The sequence below is a fragment of the Bos grunniens genome, chromosome 23 (genome assembly GCF_055505025.1).
Source record: "Bos grunniens cultivar Pamir isolate PY7600 chromosome 23, Bosgru_T2T1.0, whole genome shotgun sequence".
Lineage (NCBI taxonomy): Eukaryota > Metazoa > Chordata > Mammalia > Artiodactyla > Bovidae > Bos > Bos grunniens.
Window position 1 is genome coordinate 16,129,772 of NC_141187.1, and position 20,597 is coordinate 16,150,368.

At 46.6% G+C, this 20,597-nt stretch overlaps 1 long non-coding RNA gene across 1 annotated transcript; it reads right to left on the reverse strand.

Annotated features, from left to right (window-relative positions):
* Positions 1-247: 247 nt before the first annotated feature.
* Positions 248-8,189, reverse strand: LOC147346762 (uncharacterized). The gene is made up of 2 exons (XR_015152652.1): positions 7,994-8,189; positions 248-624 (listed from the first exon to the last, which is right to left on the reverse strand). It is a non-coding gene; the product is annotated as an uncharacterized LOC147346762 (long non-coding RNA).
* Positions 8,190-20,597: the final 12,408 nt, after the last annotated feature.

Consider the following 20,597-nt stretch of genomic DNA (forward strand, 5'->3'; position numbering starts at 1 on the left):
TGGGGCAGGGCTGCGACGGGCCCGATGGGTGGAGCAGAAGGGAGGTGGGGCAGAAAGGCGAAGGGGAGGATGCCAGGGACTGAGGTCAGTTATACAAGTTGTGAGGCGCAAGGGTGGGATCGGGGAGATGGGCCTGGGGGCTGGTTCAGTGATCCGTGTGTGAGGGTGGTTGCTGAGGTTAGAGCAGTACAGCAGGGTGCCGAGGAGTGTTCAGAGTCTTTCATTGAAAGAGCTTATATTTTATACATTCTTTTTAAATTTTTATATTTATTTATTTGGCGGGCTCAGTAGCTGCAGCATATAGGCTTAGTTGCTCTGAGGCATGTGGGATCTTGCTTCCCCAACCAGGGACTGAGCCCACATCCCCTGCATTGGAAGGCAGATTCTTGACCACTGGACCAGGGAAGTCCTTGTATTTTGCATATTCTGACTTCAGCTCTCATCATCTTCCTTCGTGATTGCTCCCCATCTAGACTCTGCCTGTCCCAGATCACACAGTGATGAGAATTTCTTTAATGCCATCTTCACATGAGGTTTCTCACCATCACACAAACTGTTGCTTCTCCCAGGTTTTCACCAGGTAGGTGGGAGGCCCAGCAATCTGACACAGGGGGGTTCCGGGAGCTAGAAGCAGAATGGGTGTGGGCAAAGGAGGGATCAGGTCAAAGTTCACGGCAATGAATGGCGAAGAGTAGTCATATAGATGAAACAGGACACTCAGCACACAAAGGGACCAGAGCCAGGGCAGCAAGAAGTGGGTGTGTGGGTGGGTAGGGAAGGAGAGCAGACCACCCCATACCCTCCTCTCCCACCTCAGTCCCAATCGGCCACTGAAGCTGGCATGGTCCCCTCATGAGGCAAAGGCTTGGAGATTTTATGGAGTCCCCCGTGGGCAGTGCTGGATCGACCATGTCACTCTTTCAGGTTAAACACTGCAGAACATCCTCCAGACAAGAGTGAGCGAGGCTGTCCGTGTGCTCCTCTCCTCCCTGTCTTTGCATATTTAGCCAACATGACACTTCTAGGGAGTAACCAGAGGCCTTGTCAACATATGGGCTGCCATTATGGAAGAAAGACAATATACCCTTGACAGTGATAAGCGGGAGATAATTACATGGCATTGAACTAGATAGCTGTATTAGACAGATCACGTTAGTTTTTTTTTACAAGTATGTGTTGTCTTAAAGGCGTGAGCAGCATATGGATCATGGCAAGGTTGCTGAAATGCCAGACAGCAGTGCTCATGGGTGAGGAGGAGCTTCTAAGCTTGACTTGGGGGTTCCGATGCTTCATGTGTGTGTGTCCCCTCAACCGGACATAAAGCTCCTAAGCGCCCACCATGTCACCATTTCCCTGTGCACACTTCTGGCATAGATGATGCTATTTCTGTGCCTGCTAAATGGTCGGAGGGATAAATGAAGAGACGAGAGGATGGCTGCCCTGTCCCTCGCCCAGCGTGGTGCCCGGGTCACAGGAGAACTAACTAAGGATCGTCACAACAACATTGTGTCTATCCTAGGTCCCACTCCCACCAAGGGTCTACTCTCTCCTTCCTCAAGTGAGAGCGTACTGGCCAATGGCCAGGAGAAGGAAGCCTGGGTGTTGGGGGCTGTTACCCCTTCAAGGCAACCTACTAACACGCTTCGACAGTTGTCTTCCGGAGACGAGCTTAGTTGCGGAGGTCAGCTGTGGACAGTCTAAGCACTTCTCAAATCCTAGGCTAACAGCTCGCTTGGCTTACTGAGGTCCTGCCCAGCTTTAGCCCTTGGGTGATAAGGGGCCAGTGAGAAGCAGGCGGTGGGCTCCTCTGTCCTGGTAACAGGGCCGTCACCTCCCAGGCCTTCCAGGTCACAAGGCACCGTCCCCCACATCCTCTCTGACCTCACCGCACCCTGGAGAGAGACAATCAGTGAGGATTGCCCCTTCACCCTCAGAGATTCAGAGAGGGCTGACTGACGGGCCCAGCCTCAGTTTTTGCAAGAACTAAGAGCCAAGACTGAATTGAACCCCAACCTTCCAATTCCAAATTCTTGGTCCCCTCCGTAACACCACTGAACTCCCTCTGAGAGTGTGAAGTTCAGAGCAGGAGGCAGCCTGAACACCACTTATTCCGAGCCCATCACTTGACAGCTGGGGCTCAGGAAGGAAGAAATGAATGGGGTCCCCTGCCCCTGAGGCCCAGCCCCATGCATACACCATGCCACCTCGTCCCATTCCCCCCGGGAAGTTCTGTCTTCTTGACATCATGCCCCACCATCACCATTTCACTCCCAAGACTGTATTTCCTCTCCGCCGCCAGACAGCTGTGGCAGTTTACAGCTGTTTACCAGCAGTCAGGTAGAGGACGACCTAAGTGGAATATAAACTATCGAATTAAATTCTCCTCTTCAAATGCCACCCAGACTCGCTCTACCTGAGAATTTCAATCGGTGCTAGTGACTTCTGCCTGCTCTGTAATGGATGCAACAGACACATTCTCGGGCTGCCAATGGAGCTGGGCTGGGGCTGGGGCAGATGCAGTTAGAGGGGAGAAGGCTGTCTGTGTGCAAGGGTACAACAATAAGTCCCCTGAAAGTGCAGCACCCTTGGGCTCCAGGCAATGCCATTAAATGGGCTGGGAAACAGCTTCATTTCCTGGAGCTTGAGTATCAGACAGAGGCGTGCAGGGGAGTAAGGGGGTGAGCATGGGGTTCGGACCTTCAGACACTTTTGGGGGATCCAAGGAAGCAGTGAATGTGGGGGAGGAAGGATAAGGGAGAAGGGACAGACTCCCCCCACAACGCCAAAACCTGAGTCAGGCTCCTGCGTACGTGCGTGAGCTCAGCCGTGTCCGATTCTTTGTGACCCCATGGACTAGCCCCCTGGCTTCTCTGTCTGTGGGACTTTCCAGGCAAGAATACTGGGAGTGGGTTGCCATTCCCTTCTCCAGGAGATCTCCCTGACTCAGGGATCAAAACTCGTGTCTCCTGCGCTGGCAGGTGGGTTCTTTACCAGCTCAGCCACCGAGGACTATGAGGAAGTTCATATCCACGCGTACTGCCAGCAAACCACCCTATAACATCAGCCCAGAGGGATGGGACAGGGGCCTTCGTCACTTCAGAGCACAGAATGGCTCTGGACTGGGAGTTCTCAGGTTCTGGTCTTGGTCCCACCACTCGTCAGCCCTGCCCATCTTGCACAGGTCACTTCTCTGTGAGTGCAAGTCCCTCCCCCCTGCCTGCATTATGGTAGAGGCAAGTTTTCTGAGAACTGCTGAGTGTGCTACATTGTGAGCTACAGGTATATTTGGAGGGGAGGAGAAGGGAGGAGCCCCCTGAGAGATTTCCCTCCAGACCCCCAGACTCTAGGATTGACCTCAAGTCCAGGGGGAGCGAGAGGGGCCAAGGCCATTTGTGTCTTGGGAGGAGGGCTTGGCCGGGGGGCCATCCTGGAAGCGCCCTCTAGGAGGCAGCAGAGGAGGTGTTATGGAGCCCTGATACCCCAGAGACTCAGGGCTCCTCCCCACCCCAGTCCCTGGGGTACGAGGCATGGAGGAAGGCTGGGGGCGGAGGCTGAGTTACGACTTTGCTTTAGAAATGGAGAGGTAAGGTGCCAGTTTCACAGGCTCCCTGGGGCCACTAGTCGCCGGTGGTCACCACTACTTTGGGGTGGAGGGTGGCGGCGGGCAGGGGGTGGGGGGTTCCTCATGCCTTTCCCTGCCCCAGAGCCTGGGCCTCCTTCTCCCAGCCCTGGGATAGAAGACAAGCGCCTTCCACATCCTCCTTTCCTTACAGTGGGCTCCCTTGACTGGTCAAGACACACCTTCAAGCCCCTCTGTGTGTGCATGCTCAAATCATGCCTGACTCTTTGCGACCTGGTGGACTGTAGCCCGCCAGGCTTCTCTATCTATGGGATTCTCCAGGCAAGAATATTGGTGTGGGTTGCCATGCCCTGGATCTCTGAATCTTCCCAACCCAGAGATCAAACCCGTGTCTCCTGCCCTGCAAACAAACTCTTTACCACTGAGCCACCTGGGAAGTTTACGCCCCTTTACTTGAGAGCAGAAGAACCCACCGTACTTAAGATGTAAGGGAAAACAAGTCAAAAATAATAATTGTTCACCTATTAAGTGCTGGGTGTTATGATTGACATACTCTGATCTCAGTTACTCCACAGTCATCAGTTGAAGTGGGTTAGCCTCGCTTTACAGATGAGGAAACTGAGGCCCAGAGATGTTAAATAACTTTTATAAGATGACGCAGGTGGGAAAGTGATAGAACTGAGACTGGAACCTGAAATTCCCTAACCCCAGTAGCCATGTTCTTTCCACCATGGCAACCATCTAAAGCAGGAGGATGCTCAAGGAAGCAGGCTCCAGAAAAACTGGAAATTGCAAAGATATAGAAGAACCTAGACTTGGAGCATGTTACTGATTTCTGGATCTCTCCATAATAACATGCCTCTTGCAGCCAGCCTGCTGTTTTACTGAAAGTCCATTTGCTGGCTTCTTTCTAAAACTGCTCCCCTGCGGATGTGATCTGTTTATCTTTTATATCCTAGTCCTAACTCACTCCCTTAGTTCTTGGCAACCCTATGCTGCTCTAAGTTTGTTTGCTTTTTTTTCCCCCACCAGCAAAATTATGTCCTCATTTTTATTCAAAACATGACATTTGAGCTCCAGTCGTGTACTGGGTACTGAATGAGAGCCTGGGGGCCCATACTGGGTACCACTTACTGAGCACTTGCTTCCTGTGGGCACAAAGTAAGCCGTTGACCCCACCATACACCCTTGGCTTAGGTATTAAAGCCTCTGTCTCACAGACAAAACAACTGAGGCCCAGAGTCACTGAGTAAGCTGCCCATTGTCACACAGCTAGCCAGACCTCAACCCCAGCTCTGTGGTTACAGACGCTGTGATGTTAACCCCATCTGCAGGGCACGACAGGAAGATAACGTGCTTCCCTATCCTCTCCACTCTGAATGCCTGACCCTTACTTTTAATTTAATGTGGAGAAGTAGGTCTATATCATATACGTGGCAGTGGCACTCTGCTGGGACAGAAGAGAAATATGCAACATGCCTTCAGCACAGATTGAGCTCCATGACCTCTCCTGAGTCCTGGGATGTTCTTGCGTGTCCCCTCCTCCCTCTCCCGTGTTCTTTTCAATCACCCCCTCAAGCTTCTCTCTGTCTCCACTGGCCCCTAAATGTTGGGGCTCCACGGGGCTCCATCTTCAGCCCCATGGAGCTTGTCACTCTACATCAGGTCTTGCAAATTTGAGTAACCTAGGGGGCATGTAGAAATCCACACATCAGGGTATGTGTTAAACTGTCTCTGCAAGTGTGATCATCAAGGAAAATCCCTGCCTGGTGACAGTCCTTGAACCCTCACTCAGCCCAACAAAGCGCCCAAACGAAGCAGCAAAGGGCAGTCCACGGATGCTCAGGGCTGCAGCTCTGTCCCTGGCTCCCATGTCTGTTTTCCTGAGATGATTTTGTCTTCCTCAAGTATTTCTCTGCTTCCTCTGTGTTGATCACTCCTGAATCTGCTATCTTCAGCCCAGGTCTCTTTCCTGAGCTTCAAACTTGGTGCATCTGCTTACAGCTCCCACTGCCCCCAGGCCCAACATGGCCAAAACTGAGAGCACCACCCCTTTCAACTCTGCATCTTCCTATATTCACTGAGTTATATTCTGTTGTCCAAAGGTACCACAGCTTGCTTATCCTTTCATTTACCGAAGATCAATTTTTGCTTCCAAGTTTTTAGCAATTATGAATAAACCTGCTCTTAACATCCAAAAAAGAGAGAGTGAGAAGTGAGGGCCCTTGACCTGCCTTACTTCCGTCTCTGGACATCAGAATGTTGTCAGGGGGCCGGAAGACCGTCGCCATCTGATGGGTGATATCACTGATACATCAGTAGCAGAGCAGGAGGGTGGCAAGAGCCTGGGTCCTCCGTGACACTGCTGTGCTGATAAGCCGGCAGCTTCTGGAGACCCCAGTTTCTGCAGACCTCAGGAGACCCCTGGACTTTTTCTTATTTTATGAGATAATGAATGTCTGTGTAGTTTAAGTCACTATCAAGGGAGCAGAGCCCAACCCATACTCTCTAATGGCCAGAGCACTGCCCATGCCTGATAAGCCCTCCATGAGGGCTGACTAGTCAGTGAATTGCACACACGCACAAAGAGTGCAAGTTTATGTGGGGAAACAGGTAAACATAAGCTGCTGCACAAATATGGAGAAAGATGACTTTTTCTGAGGCTGCTTTTTCTCTCTGAGGGGTTTGGGCTTAGTGGGTTCAGTTAGGTTGCTACTTACTCTATTTCAAGTACAGGAATAGATGATGGTCTATGGGACTTTCCTGGCGGTCCAGTGGCTAAGACTCTGTGCTCCTAATGCAGGGGCCTAGGTTCAATCCCTGGTCAGAGCACCAGGTCCTGAATGTCGAAACTAAGACTCAGAACAGCCAAATAAACAAACAAATATTTTTTTAAAAAAATAAAAGATGAAGGTCCACATACATGGGATGAACAGTAAACATGGGAGAAAGACCCTAGGAATCTCCCACAACTGTCCCTTGCTTATCCTTGGCAACTTGGCAGAGCCTGTCCAAGTGCAACACATTTGGTGAGAAGTTTCAGAGAAACACATCCAAACAGAAGAGGGATGGTACTGGACTCACCCCAAGTCCAGGCTCCAAAACAGAGAACTGCAAAGATCTCTTTCTTCTTGGCCTTTAATTTAAGTCTGTAAAACTAGGACGCATCGGGGTAACTCTCTTGGTTCACTGTGGAGTCCTGAAGTCCACCCAGGGGACTTCTCATGTATTCACCACCAGCAGCTGGCAAGCCTGGCAAGCTGCAGCCCATGGGGTCACAGAGAGTCAAACACGGAACAACTGAACTAAACTGAGCAGCTGGCAGTAACTCAGCAAACACAGGGTACAGTCCTGGTCTTTCTGTTGGCTCCACCAATCCAATTAGACCAATGGGGATCACTGATCCACCGCCCAGTGTTGCTCATGGGCCACAAAGGAGTCTGGATGGTATCATCTAATGCACCCCCAATGTAGGAAGCCAGCTCTCAGCCAACTCTCAAGGTCACCTGAGATTGATCTCCGCCTGAGATTTGTGCCTGTGCACCTCCTGCCTTTCCTAGCACTGTCCCTGGCCATCCTCTGTGGAGCCCAATATGAAACTGTACTCTAGTTCAACGTTCACTCTAATGTTCTTCGAAAAGTCTGCACTCAGAGGAAGTCTAGCACCAGTCAGTGACGTGCTAGTGTGAATTAAAGCCTTTCTCAGGGTTACTTGCTAACTAAATCTCCTTGCCCTTAAGGCATCTTTGTTGTATTCATCTTGCAAGCTTTGAGTCATGTCTTAACCACTGTTTTGCCCTATTTCTTAGTATTATTTCATTTCATTGATTAGTTCCCCAACTAGACCATAAGTACCTTGAAAACAAAGCTGATATCTTCTGCCCGTGCGTGCTCAGTCACTTCGGTTGTGTTCGACTCTGCAACCCCATGGGCTGTAACCCTCATTCTCCAGGCAAGAATCCCAGAGTGGGTTGCCATGCCCTCCTCCAGAGGATCTTCCTAACCCAGGGGTCAAACCAGTGTCTCCTGCATTGCGGGCAGATTCTTTAGCCACCGAGCCACCTGGGAAGCCCATACTTAGGATTCGTTTATTTGTTCATTCATTTATTCAAAAACAACTATTGGGGGACTTCCCTGGTGATCTAGTGGCTAAGATTTCACTCTTCCAATACGGGGGCTGTGGGTTCCATCCCTGGTTGGAGAGCTAAGATCCCACATGCCTTGCAGGCGAAAAAAAAAAACATAAAACAAATTCAACAAAGATTTTAAAAATGGTCCACATCAAAAAAAAAAAAAAAGGTACCCTCCCCATCCAAAAAAAAAACTATTGGATACGTCCTAGGTACTGGGCTCCCGGCTAGGTCTGAGGTTTCCAACGAGGATAAAGTATAGTCCCTACGCTCAAGCACTTACACCGAGGCTTGTGGAGCAGACGAACTGTAGGAGTTAGGTCTCCTCCTCCTGGAGGTCCAGGAGTCCAATCCTCATCATTTCTGCTTTTATCCTTGCCACACCACCAGCCTGTGTTTGAACAAGTCTGAGTATGCCTGTTGCTTGTCATCTAGAGAAACCAATTACAACATCCCCTAGGGCAAGAAACGTTTGAACTGGCTCTTAAAGGACCAGGGCAAGGGAAATGAGGGCGCGGGAGGATATTCCTGGCAGCGGGAACAGCACGAGCAGGAGCGCGTGGCCAAGAACAGCTTGTTGTGGGCAATGCCAAACACAAGTGCATTCACTTCTATTTTGGGGGCCTTCATTGTGGAATGGAAGGCTTTGTCCACAGGAAAGCAATCCCAGACATCAAAAGCCTGATAGAGGAGGTATTTTGGGACGTGCGTAGGGGAGAAAATCCCTCCCCTGGAGCCTGCAAAGACACACTAGGTAAGCAGCTGTCTCCAAAGACCCGTGCTGAAGGCCAATCCTGCAGATTTTCAGCTGTTCCTTTGATGGCCAAGGATGCCTAGTTACAGGGGGCAACCTATCTGCGGCGGCCAAAGTCCTGGGAGGGAGAAATGTTTTCAAAGGGGCAGTAGCCACACTGAAAAGGACCCTACGAGCTTCTTGCACTCAGCTGATTCCAAGAGCCTCACACTAAGATGGGAGGCATGTAACATGAGAGTCCATCTTTCCATCCCCTGAGAAATACCATTTCCCCAGAAATTTGGTGTTTACACAACAGAGGACTTGAAACTCCCAAAGCTCAGGAGGGTAGGAGTTGGGGAATGTTAATATGATGAGCTACGTTTGATCCCCTCTAGCTTCCCAGAAAAGACTGGCTCCAGCACACAGAGCCAAGTGACACATGGCTCTAAATTAATCCCAAGCATCTACACAAGGCAATGCTATCCCCCTTCCCCTGCCATGGCTCCCTCAGGCTGCCGACTAGCCCTTCCTCGCCCAAGCCTGGCTTCTGCAAAGCCTACATCTTGGTAAAAAGCTGCTAAGAGTCTACTTAATTCCACGGAAATTAATTGAAGACCTTCCATGTAGAGCCCTGCTATGGGAGAAGTGTGAAGAGCTCAGATCTTCTTACTTGGAATCCATCCCAACCATCCAACACCAGGGGATCACATGTACTTAACAAGGACACCCCTGCCCTGTAAGGACATTCTCCCCAAGCTCTGGCTTTCCTCCAGCCCCAGGGATTGTCTTTCCATGACCTAAAATGGCATCCTGCTTGCCTTTCATCTATCTGAAGCCATGGACCTCATTAACTTTTTAAAAAGCAGTGTCCATTCGCTTCCCTCCAGGTTTAATGATGGCTTCTTAAGGACAGCACACGTCCGACTCTTTGCAACCCCCTGGACTATACAGTCCATAGAATTTTCTAGGCCAGAATACTGGAGTTTGTAGCCTTTCCCTTTTTCAGGGGATCTTTCCAACCCAGGGATTGAACCCAGGTCTTCCACATTGCAGGCAGATTCTTTACCAGCTGAGCCACAAGGGAACCTCAAGAATACTGGAGGGGGTAGCCTATCCCTTCTCCAGCAGATTTTTCTGACCCAGGAATCAAACTGGAGTCTCCTGAATTGCAGGCAGATTCTTTTACCAACTGAGCTATCAGGGAAGCCTAAGGAGAGCACATGCCCATTCAAACAGAAGTTCACTGTGGACAGAGACCTGTCTTGTTCATGGCTTAACAGTGCCTAGCATATAGTTGGTCAATCAATGTTTGTTGAATGAGTGAAAGAATTTGTTGACTTCCTTCCCCTCTAGACTGTAGCCTTGTTGTCTTGGTTTACGGCAGTACTTGACATATATTAGTCACTCAATAAACATCATTTGAATGAATAAGCATGCAGAGTACTGATTTTTTGACAAATAATTTTTCTTACAGTGTCACCAGCACATATTCAATGAATAATTGAGCCTCTTCTACGTGTCAAACCCTGGGCCAGGCTTGGAAATCCAAAGATACCCAGAACAGGATCCCTGCCTCGAGGTATTCACCATCTAGCATAGGCGATAAATATGTAAACAATTAAAGTAGAAGCCTTCCAATCTGGCAAGACTGGGAGTCATCCTGTGCCAACAAATTGAAAATGTCAAAGGGAGAAATGCGTTTTAAAAAATGATACTATGCTGGATGTCTTCCATTTGACCCTCAATCCACTGTTCTCCATTCTCCATCTGCTGCCCACCCTAGAAGTTTTACCTGCATAAACTATATCACTGGGTTCCTTTGCCTTCTTTCTCTCTACTGGGTTTGGCCAATAGGAGACACTGGCAGGCAAGTGGAGGGAGAGAGGTATGAGAAACCAGGTATTATTAACAACAGATTGGCACTTGCCATCTACCTCTACAAGGATTAGATCATGTGTTGCTGTTGTTGTTCAGTCGCTCAGTCATGTGCGACTTTTTGTGACCCCAAGGACTACCACACACCAGGCTTCCCTGTCCTTCACCAACTCCCAGAGCTTGCTCAAACTCATGTCCATTGAGTCAGTGATGCCATTCAACCATCTCGTCCTCTGTCGTCCCCTTCTTCTCCTGCCTTCAATCTTTCCCAGCATCAGGGTCTTTTCTAATGACTCAGTTCTTTGCATCATGTGGCCAAAGTATTGAAGTTTCAGCTTCAGCATCAGTCCTTCCAATGAATATTCAAGACTGATTTCCTTCATAATTGACTGGTTTAATCTCCTTGCAGTCCAAGGGACTCTCAAGAGTCTTCTCCAACACCATAGTTCAAAAGCATCAATTCTTCACGCTCAGCTTTCTTTATAGTCCAACTCTCACATCCATACATGACCACTGGAAAAACCAAAGCTTTAACTATATAGACCTTTGTTGGCAAAGTAATGTCTTTGGTTTTTAATATGCTGTCTAGGTTGGTCACAGCTTTTCTGACAAGGAGCAAGTGACTTTTAATTTCATGGCTGCAGTCACCATCTTCAGTAATTTTGGAGCCCAAGAAAATAAGTCTCTCACTGTTTCCCCATCTATTTGCCATGAACTGATGGGACCAGATACCATGATCTTAGTTTTTTGAATGTTGAGTTTTAAGCCAGCTTTTTCACTCTCCTCTTTCACTTTCATCGAGACTCTTTAGTTCCTCTTCACTTTCTTCCATAAGGGTGGTGTCATCTGCATAGCTGAAGTTACTGATATTTCTCCCAGCGATCTTGATTCCAGTTTGTGCTTCATCCAGACCAGCATTTTGCATGATGTACATATAAGGTAAATAAGCAGAGTGACAATATACAGCCTTGACGTACTCCTTTCCCAGTTTGGAACCAGTTTGTTGCTCCGTGTCCAGTTCTAAATGTTGCTTCTTGACCTGCATACAGGTTTAGCAGGAAGCAGGTTAGGTGGTCTGGTATTCCCATCTCTTTAGGAATTTTCCAGTTTGTTGTGATCCATACAGTCAAAGGCTTAGGTGTAGTCAATAAAGCAGAAGTAGATGTTTTTCTGGAATTCTCTTGCTTTTTCTATGATGCAGTGGATGTTCGCAGTTTGATCTCTGGTTCCTCTGCCTTTTCTAAATTCAGCTTGAACATCTCAGTTCATGTACTGTTGAAGCCTGGCTTGGAGAATTTTGAGCATTATTTTGCTAGTGTGTAAGATGAGTACAATTGTGTGGTAGTTTGAGCATTCTTTGGCATTTCCCTTCTTTGGGAATGGAATGAAAACTGGCCTTTTCCAGTCCTGTGGCCACTGCTGAGTTTTCCAAATTTGCTGGCATATTGAGTGCAGCACTTTAGCAGTAGCAATTTTAGGATTTGAAATATCTCAGCTGGAATTCCATCAACTCCACTAGCTTTATTCATAGTGATGCTTCCTAAGGCCCACTTGACTTTGCATTCCAGGATGTCTGGCTCTAGGTGAGGGATCACACCATCGTGGTTATCTGGTTCACAAAGATCTTTTTTGTATAGTTCTTCTGTGTATTCTTGCCACCTCTTCTTAATATCTTCTGCTTCTGTTAGGTCCATACCATTTCTGTCCTTTATTGTGCCCATCTTTGCATGAAATATGCCCTTGGTATCTCTAATTTTCTTGAGAAAAGAAAATCTCTAGTCTGTCTAGAGATCTCTAGTCTTTCTCATTCTGTTGTTTTCCTCTATTTCTTTGAACTGATCATGAGGAAGGCTTTCTTATCTCTCCTTGCTATTCTTTGAAACTCTGCATTCAGATGGGTATAGCTTTCCTTTTCTCCTTTGCTTTTTCGTCTTTTCTTTTCTCAACTGTTTGTAAGTCTTCCTCAGACAACCTTTTTGCCTTTTTGCATTTTTTTTTTCCTTGGGGATGGTTTTGATCACCGCCTCCTGTGCTATGTTATGATCTTCTGTCCATAGATCTTCAGGCATTCTATCAGATCTAATCCCTTGAATCTGTCACTTCCACTGTGTAATCATAAGGGATTTGATTTAGGTCACCTCTGAATGGCCTAGGGGTTTTCCCTACTTTCTTCAATTTCAGTCTGAATTTTGCATTAAGGAGTTCATGACAACCCCTGAAAGGAGCTCAGAGTAGAGAGCAGAAATGAGGCAGTGTGTTTGGGGTGGTGGGGGAACTGGCAGAACAAGCCTTCAGATTGTTAGATATTAGGAGCTGATTTTATGAGCCCAATTTTTGTATCTCCTCAGATCTAGAAAACACTATAATCCTTCATGGTGACAACTGCTCCTTATGACTAGCAGAAACTTCCTGCAAAAAATAATGTGGTTAATTGCATGTCCTCCCCCTTCTCCAAAATCACATATGCAGCGATCTTCCCCCCGCCTCTCTGGAGCAGCTTCTCAGAGCTATCTGAGGTTCTGCCCTCCAGGCTGCAGTCCTCACTTTGCCCCAAATAAAACTTAACTGGCAACTCACGCTGTGCATTTTTTTCTGTCAACAGTATTATTCCCCAGCTCCCTTTTCTTAACCCCAAACTCAGCTGCTATCCAGAGGAACCCTGGATTCCCCTAACCTCTGGCTCTCTCCTTTGTGGTTTCCCTAATTTCTGCTCACAGTTTTATAAACAGTCCTTTTATTAAACTCTCTTCAAAGCATCTCATTTAAGCATGCCATTTTTTTCCTGCTAAAACCAACCAATACACTTCCTTTTTAATCTTAAAACATACGAATGTACTAACTCTCCTCTTATTCAGTAAGGAAGCCAAGCCCTTTTCTCAGAGTGTGGGACTGTTAGCTGAAGTTCCACCTCATCTTTCGTGCATAAACAACATCCATCATGTGGAGACTATGATTTTGCCAGTTTCTTTCTCTTTCAGTTGGAGCAAAAATTTAAGGACCCTTGTTAAAGCAATCCAAGTGCAGAATCCTTCCAGATTTTTATCGGTCTTTTTCTAATCTATAGTTGTTTCACCAGCATCTAATTTCCCAGCAGTTTGTTTTCATGACTCACGTGTAAATAGTCTTGTTTTCTCTTTTAAAATTTCAACATTTGTTTCTTCATTTATTTTTTGATCAACCTACATTTATATACTCCTACTCTGTCATGGGCCTTGGGCTGGAACTCAAGGCGGAAAGATGAGTCTCTGCCTTCAAGTTCACTCTTGTGGTGGGGGAACACAGATGTGACTAGATAACAGCATTTCATTAAAGTCAGCTCATTCAAACTCCATGCATCAGCTTCTTGGTATGTCTTTCTGAAGCTTTCAACAAACAGCGCTCCCTCCCCTCACATGTGCATTTTATTGGTTCGTGTCACACTTGATTAATTCCTGTAACTACTTAACAAGTAGAATTAGCCTAAGTGGGCTTGGGAGCAAACACAACCAACTCCTGGTAAGTGTGTAGCTCAGCAGGCAGAACCAGAAGGTAGCCTCCCAGGCAGATGGGCTCAGGCGGTCTCAGGTGCTGATCAGCATGTATCACAGAGGGGAGCAGGGTTTACCGTAGTCTGGCAGAGGTGCTTAAGAGAGGCATCACTATCATTAACGTTCCAAGTGAGAGGTATTTGCAGTAAACCCTAACAAGTTTTTTTTTTTCTTTCTTTTTTTGTAAAGCAGTGCCTGACTCAAGCTTTGATTGTTGAAACATCCTCTTCAAAGAGGCATCCACTTCAAAGATGGTGATCTCAAATAAACAGCCAGCCTCACAACCACATACACGGCCTGGCCACCTCCCTGCTCTGAGACACGTGTGTTTTTCACATCTCAGTTGATTTTGACCATTTGGGCCGCTTGTTTTTCCTCTTCCTGTGCTTTAGATTCCTGCTCTTAAGCTTTAAATTCACCAATAGTGTTCCTGCACAACCCTAGGCCCCCACCCTCAACCCCAAAAGAAGCCAAACCTCAGGCCCCACGTGTGTTCTCCACCCCTGCCCCTCCCATGACCTCACTGTGTGGCCCCAAGTGTGCGATGCAATTTCCAGGTCCTGTAAGTAACAAATCCTTATTTTTTCAAGGCTTCCTGATGGTTATCACTGAAGGGCGTCTTGCAAACATAGTAAGACCCAGAAGGACCCGTCCAACCACAATACTGATTCTTGATGGGCTGAGACCAGCACAGAGCAGTATTTCAGTGGCAGCGCAAAGTTCTAGCGTAGAGACTTGGGGAGGAAGGTTCTCCAAGAAGATGTGGTATGAGCTGGTCTCAAGTTTGGCAGAGAAGAGGACAGTGAAGAAGAGGGTCCAGGCTCATATAGAAAGGCACCAAATGTGAAAAGGCATGTGGTGGATGTGCATGCCTATGACCCTCCTGCAGGTAACATGTGCCCCAGGACACCTGGACAAAATGTTCATGGTGGCCCTGTTTGGACATGAAATAAAAACCCACCAATAAAAGCAACATCAGGAGAATATCTTTAAAAATACATTATAATTATACATTGAAATACAAGAGTGAAAATAAATGAACGAATGTGAGGATTATAAAGCTGATCAAGAGAATAGCAGAAGGATTTGCACAAAATCTTTACTTATAAGATATTCATAAAAGTGTGCAAAACAGAATTCCCTGGCTGCCCAGTGGTTAGGACTCTGTGCTTCCACTGCAGGGGGCCTGGGTTCCATCCCTGCTTGGAGAACTAAGATCCTATAAGCCATGCAGCCCAAAGGAAAAAAAAAAGCAAAACAGTGTATTTTATTTATTGTTGTGGATGCAAGAAAAATGGTAAATAGTGAGGCCAGTGTGGCTGGAGTAGAGAGAATAACAGTGAGAGAGAAGGAGGTGGCTTCAGGGGCTCATGGGGCAGGTATGACGGGGCCCACAGTCCTCTAAAGACCCCGGGGTTTTCCTCTGAGTGGAGTAGGGAATCATTGCAGGGTTTTGAGCAGAGGCGTGGAAGGTGTAATACGTGCATGAGTTCATTCATTTGTTTATTCAACAAAGATGACCTACCTGCCACTCCACTCCAGTTCTATGAAAGGGCCATGGTGCCATCCCTGAGGCTGTGGAGTCCCAGAACTGCAGTGTGATGGGCACCAAATGGAGGTGGGCATCCAGTGCCCTGGGGCACAGAGGAGGGGTGACAGTTCTGTCTGAGGGGCCCCAGGAAAGTTTAACTGATCTGAGATTTGAAGGAGGCATAGGACTGTGCTTGATGAACATTTTAGGCAAAGAATACCCTGCACAGTAAGGGACTTGAGAAAAGGCATGGTACACGATACTCTTAGATAATCCAACACAGAACCATCTGATCTGATGCAAGATGAGCAAACAAGACCTGTGTGTGTGTGTGTGTGTGTGTCTGTGTGTCTGTGTGTCTGTGAGATCGCCATGAGCCTCTCCACACTCCTGGGCATTAGGATACACAGAGAAAATTTTCATGGACTGGGCCCTGAGGTCTGAGAACATCTGGTCTGAGGTTCCCAACTGCTGGGCAGTTCTATCCTTCTGATCAAATCCAGCTGGAAATGCCAAACAGAACTACTGGGTTCAGAGGTAGACCCAGCTGTGCTTGGTTACTGGTTCACTCCAAAACACCTTGAATTAAGGGAAGAAGAGGACAGACATCCTCTGCTCTTAAAGCACTGTTGTGGTGCTATAGGGCCTGGATCTGAAGAAACAGCTTCCTGCCTTGAAGGAATGATGTGCCCCCGACCCCCTCCCAGGCAGAACTCTGACATCAGAGCAGTCTTTTCCTGCATTCTTTTACCTTCCCCTGCTTGGGATCCCCATCTGCTGTAGGGCTAAATAGAGACTTAGGGGTTATGCCCCAAGCTCTGCCCTTGTCATCACACAGCAAACCTCTCCTATGTCAACCCTACTGTCTTCTTACAAGGACACCAGTCATTGGATTTAGGGCCCAGCCTAATCCAGTATTCAGTTGAGTTCAGTTCAGTTGCTCAGCTGTGTCTAACTCTTTGCGACCCCATGAATCGCAGCATGCCAGGCCTCCCTGTCCATCACCAACTCCCAGAGTTCACTCAGACTCACGTCCATCGAGTCGGTGATGCCATCCAGCCATCTCATCCTCTGTCGTCCCCTTCTCCTCCTGCCCCCAATTCCTCCCAGCATCAGAGTCTTTTCCAGTGAGTCAACTCTTCACATGAGGTGGCCAAAGTACTGGAGTTTCAGCTTCAGCATCATTCCTTCCAAAGATATCCCACTACTGATCTCCTTTAGAATGGACTGGTTGGATCTCCTTGCAGTCCAAGGAACTCTCAAGAGTCTTCTCCAACACCACAGTTCAAAAACATCAATTCTTTGGTGCTCAGCTTTCTTCATAGTCCAACTCTCACATCCATACATGATCACTGGAAAAACCATAGCCTTGACTAGACGGACCTTTGTTGGCAAAGTACTGTCTCTGCTTTTGAATATGCTATCTAGGTTGGTCATAACTTTCCTTCCAAGGAGTAAGTGTCTTTTAATTTCATGGCTGCAGTCACCATCTGCAGTGATTTTGGAGCCCCCAAAAATAAAGTCTGACACTGTTTCCCCATCTATATCCCATGAAGTGATGGGACCAGATGCCATGATCTTCGTTTTCTGAATGTTGAGCTTTAAGCCAACTTTTTCACTCTCCACTTTCACTTTCCTCTAGAGGCTTTTTAGTTCCTCTTCACTTTCTGCCATAAGGGTGGTGTCATCTGCATATCTGAGGTTATTGATACTTCTCCCAGAAATCTTGATTCCAGCTTGTGCTTCTTCCAGCCCGGCGTTTCTCATGATGTACTCTGCATATAAGTTAAATAAGCAGGGTGACAATATACAGCCTTGACGTACTCCTTTTCCTATTTGGAATCAGTCTGTTGTTCCATGTCCAGTTCTAACTGTTGCTTCCTGACCTGCATACAGGTTTCTCAAGAGGCAGGTCAGGTGGTCTGGTATTCTCATCTCTTTCAGAATTTTCCACAGTTTGCTGTGATCCACACAGTCAAAGGCTTTGGCATAGTCAATAAAGCAGAAATAGATGTTTTTCTGGAACTCTCTTGCTTTTTCCATGATCCAGCAGATGTTGACAATTTGATCTCTGGTTCCTCTGCCTTTTCTAAAACCAGCTTGAACATCTGGAAGTTCACGGTTCACGTATTGCTGAAGCCTGGCTTGGAGAATTTTGAGCATTACTTTACTAGTGTGTGAGATGAATGCAATTGTGTGGTAGTTTGAGCATTCTTTGGCATTGCCTTTCTTTGGGATGGGAATGAAAACTGACCTTTTCCAGTCCTGTGGCCACTGCTGAGTTTTCCATATTTGCTGGCATATTGAGTGCAGCACTTTCACAGCATCATCTTTCAGGATTTGAAACAGCTCAACTGGAATTCCATCACCTCCACTAGCTTTGTTCGTAGTGATGCTTTCTAAGGCCCACTTGACTTCACATTCCAGGATGTCTGGCTCTAGGTGAGTGATCACACCATCGTGATTATCTTGGTCATGAAGATTTTTTTTTGTACAGTTCTTCTGTGTATTCCTGCCACCTCTTCTTAATATCTTCTGCTTCTGTTAGGTCCATACCATTTCTGTCCTTTATCGAGCCCATCTTTGCATGAAATGTTCCCTTGGTATCTCTAATTTTCTTGAAAAGATCTCTAGTCTTTCCCATTCTGTTGTTTTCCTCTATTTATTTGCATTGATCACTGAGGAAGGCTTTCTTATCTCTTCTTGCTATTCTTTGGAACTCTGCATTCAGATGTGTATATCTTTCCTTTTCTCCTTTGCTTTTCGCTTCTCTTCGTTTCACATCTATTTGTAAGGCCTCCTCAGGCAGCCATTTTGCTTTTTTGCATTTCTTTTCCAAGGGGATGGTCTTGATCCCTGTCTCCTGTACATCATGAACCTCCATCCATAGTTCATCAGGCAGTCTATCAGATCTAGTCCCTTAAATCTATTTCTCATTTCCACTGTATAATCATAAGGGATTTGATTTAGGTCATACCTGAATGGTCTAGTCGTTTTCTCTACTTTTTTCAATTTTAAGTCTGAATTTGGCAATAAGGAGTTCATTATCTGAGCCACAATCAGCTCCTAGTCTTGTTTTTGTTGACTGTATAGAGCTTCTCCATCTTTGGCTGCAAAGAATACAATCAATCTGATTTCGGTGTTGACCATCTGGTGATGTCCATGTGTAGAGTCTTCTCTTGTGTTGTTGGAAGAGGGTGTTTGCTATGACCAGTGCATTTTCTTGGCAAAACTCTATTAGTCTTTGCCCTGCTTCATTCCATATTCCAAGACCAAATTTGCCTGTTACTCCAGGTATTTCTTGATTTCCTACTTTTGCATTCCAGTCCCCTATAATGAAAAGGACATCTTTTTTGCATGTTAGTTCTAAAAGGTCTTGTAGGTCTTCATAGAACCATTCAACTTCAGCTTCTTCAGCATTACTGGTTGGGGTATAGACTTGGATTACTGTGATATTGAATGGTTTGCCTTGGAAACGAACAGAGATCATTCTGTCATTTTTGAGATTGCATCCAAGTACTGCATTTCGGACTCTTTTGTTGACCATGATGGCTACTGCATTTCTTCTAAGGGATTCCTGCACGCAGTAGTACCTCATCTTAATTTAATGAATTTTGCAAAGATCCTATCTCCAAATGAAGCCACATTCACAGATACTGGAGGTCAGGACTTCAATATATCTTTTGAGGGGACACAATTCAACTCCCAAGCATTGGTAACTAAAAAAATTTAAAAGATGGAGATTGTAAAGATTTCCTTTCAGAGGAATTCTGGGGCTGTCTCCAAGCTCAGAGGGAGACAAGTATCTACAAGGCCCTCCACTGTCAAGAAAAGGGAGTTATGCTAAGTATCTGCCATGACTGGTTTAATCTTGGGTCACAAGTAACAGGAAGTGATGGGATAAAATGCGAATTTCATCAAAGGGTAAATCCTGTTCCTTTAGGGACTATTCTTCTGCTGTTCCCAGTTCCAAAAAATCTTCATCTACCCTCCAACTCAGCCCGCCTTTCCCAGGGCACCTCACTCTATGCATTTTTCTCTCCTCCTCCCTCAATCACCATCTCTTGTCCCCTGTGATGTCCCTTCAGGCTTAACTCCCTGTCTAATAAACTAATTGTTGCCAATGGCACAACTGGTTTCATGCCTTGCCTCTGATACTGGCAATTTGCCTCTTAATAGATGTTTCCTGGAGACATAATTCTTTGACGTAGAGGTGAGGTGAAGCCCCCTGGGACTGTACCATGCTCCTTCCTTCAATCACTGAGCATCTGTGAGTAGTGGGACCTGGTCCTCAGAGGAAGCCAGTCCTTGGGGGATTGGCTTCCAAACTCAGTGTTGACCAGCTGACCTGGAAAAGTTGCATAACCTACTCTTTCTTTTTACATTTTTAAAAATATTTATTTATGTATTTATTTGATTTTGCCAGGTCTTCACTGTGGAACATTGGCTCTTCGCTCTTCACTGAGGCATGTGGGATCTTTAGTTATGGCATGTGAGATCTAGTTCCCTGACCCGGGATCAAACCCAGGGCCCCGTGCTTTGACTATGGACCACTTAGCCACTGGACCACCAGCAAAGCCCCTCATAACCAATCTAGAAAAAGAAAGGAATGAAGTAGATCAGGAATTACCAGGCCTGAGCTCCAGCCCCCAACTCTGCTCAGTTACTTTGGGACCTTGGCTCTCTCATGGGCTCTCATGTCTGAAAAACTCACTATAATAACTATTAATGGCCAATCACAGGCCCTTCCTCTGCTCTGGAACTCAGTCTCTCCCTCCTTTGAATGGGGGAATACAAGGAATATCACAAAGGCCTCTTTTGACTGTGACATTTATTAGTGGTTTTTACAAGTTGGTTTGACTCAAATTATATTTTTCAAAATCTAGTCTGTGCTTGAACACTTGAAATATTTTATTACTAGGTCTACAGTACATAACACAGTAATTGTGTAATTAAGAGATAATGTTGATGCTATGGAACAATGTTGACAAGATAATAGCATTCTGAAACCACATGAATGCCAAAGCAAGGGAACACATTTATAGGTGGAAAAACAGAAAAACAAGTGACAAATGGCCCAAAGACTCTTTGTAGTCCAAGTTGGTTCATTTGCTTCACAGCTCAGTTTCCACCGGGATACTCAAGTGCGGCCCATATGATGCTCCTGAGTTCCTATTGTGTGACGCCCCGCCCCACCGCCAAGCATATGGGTCAACAT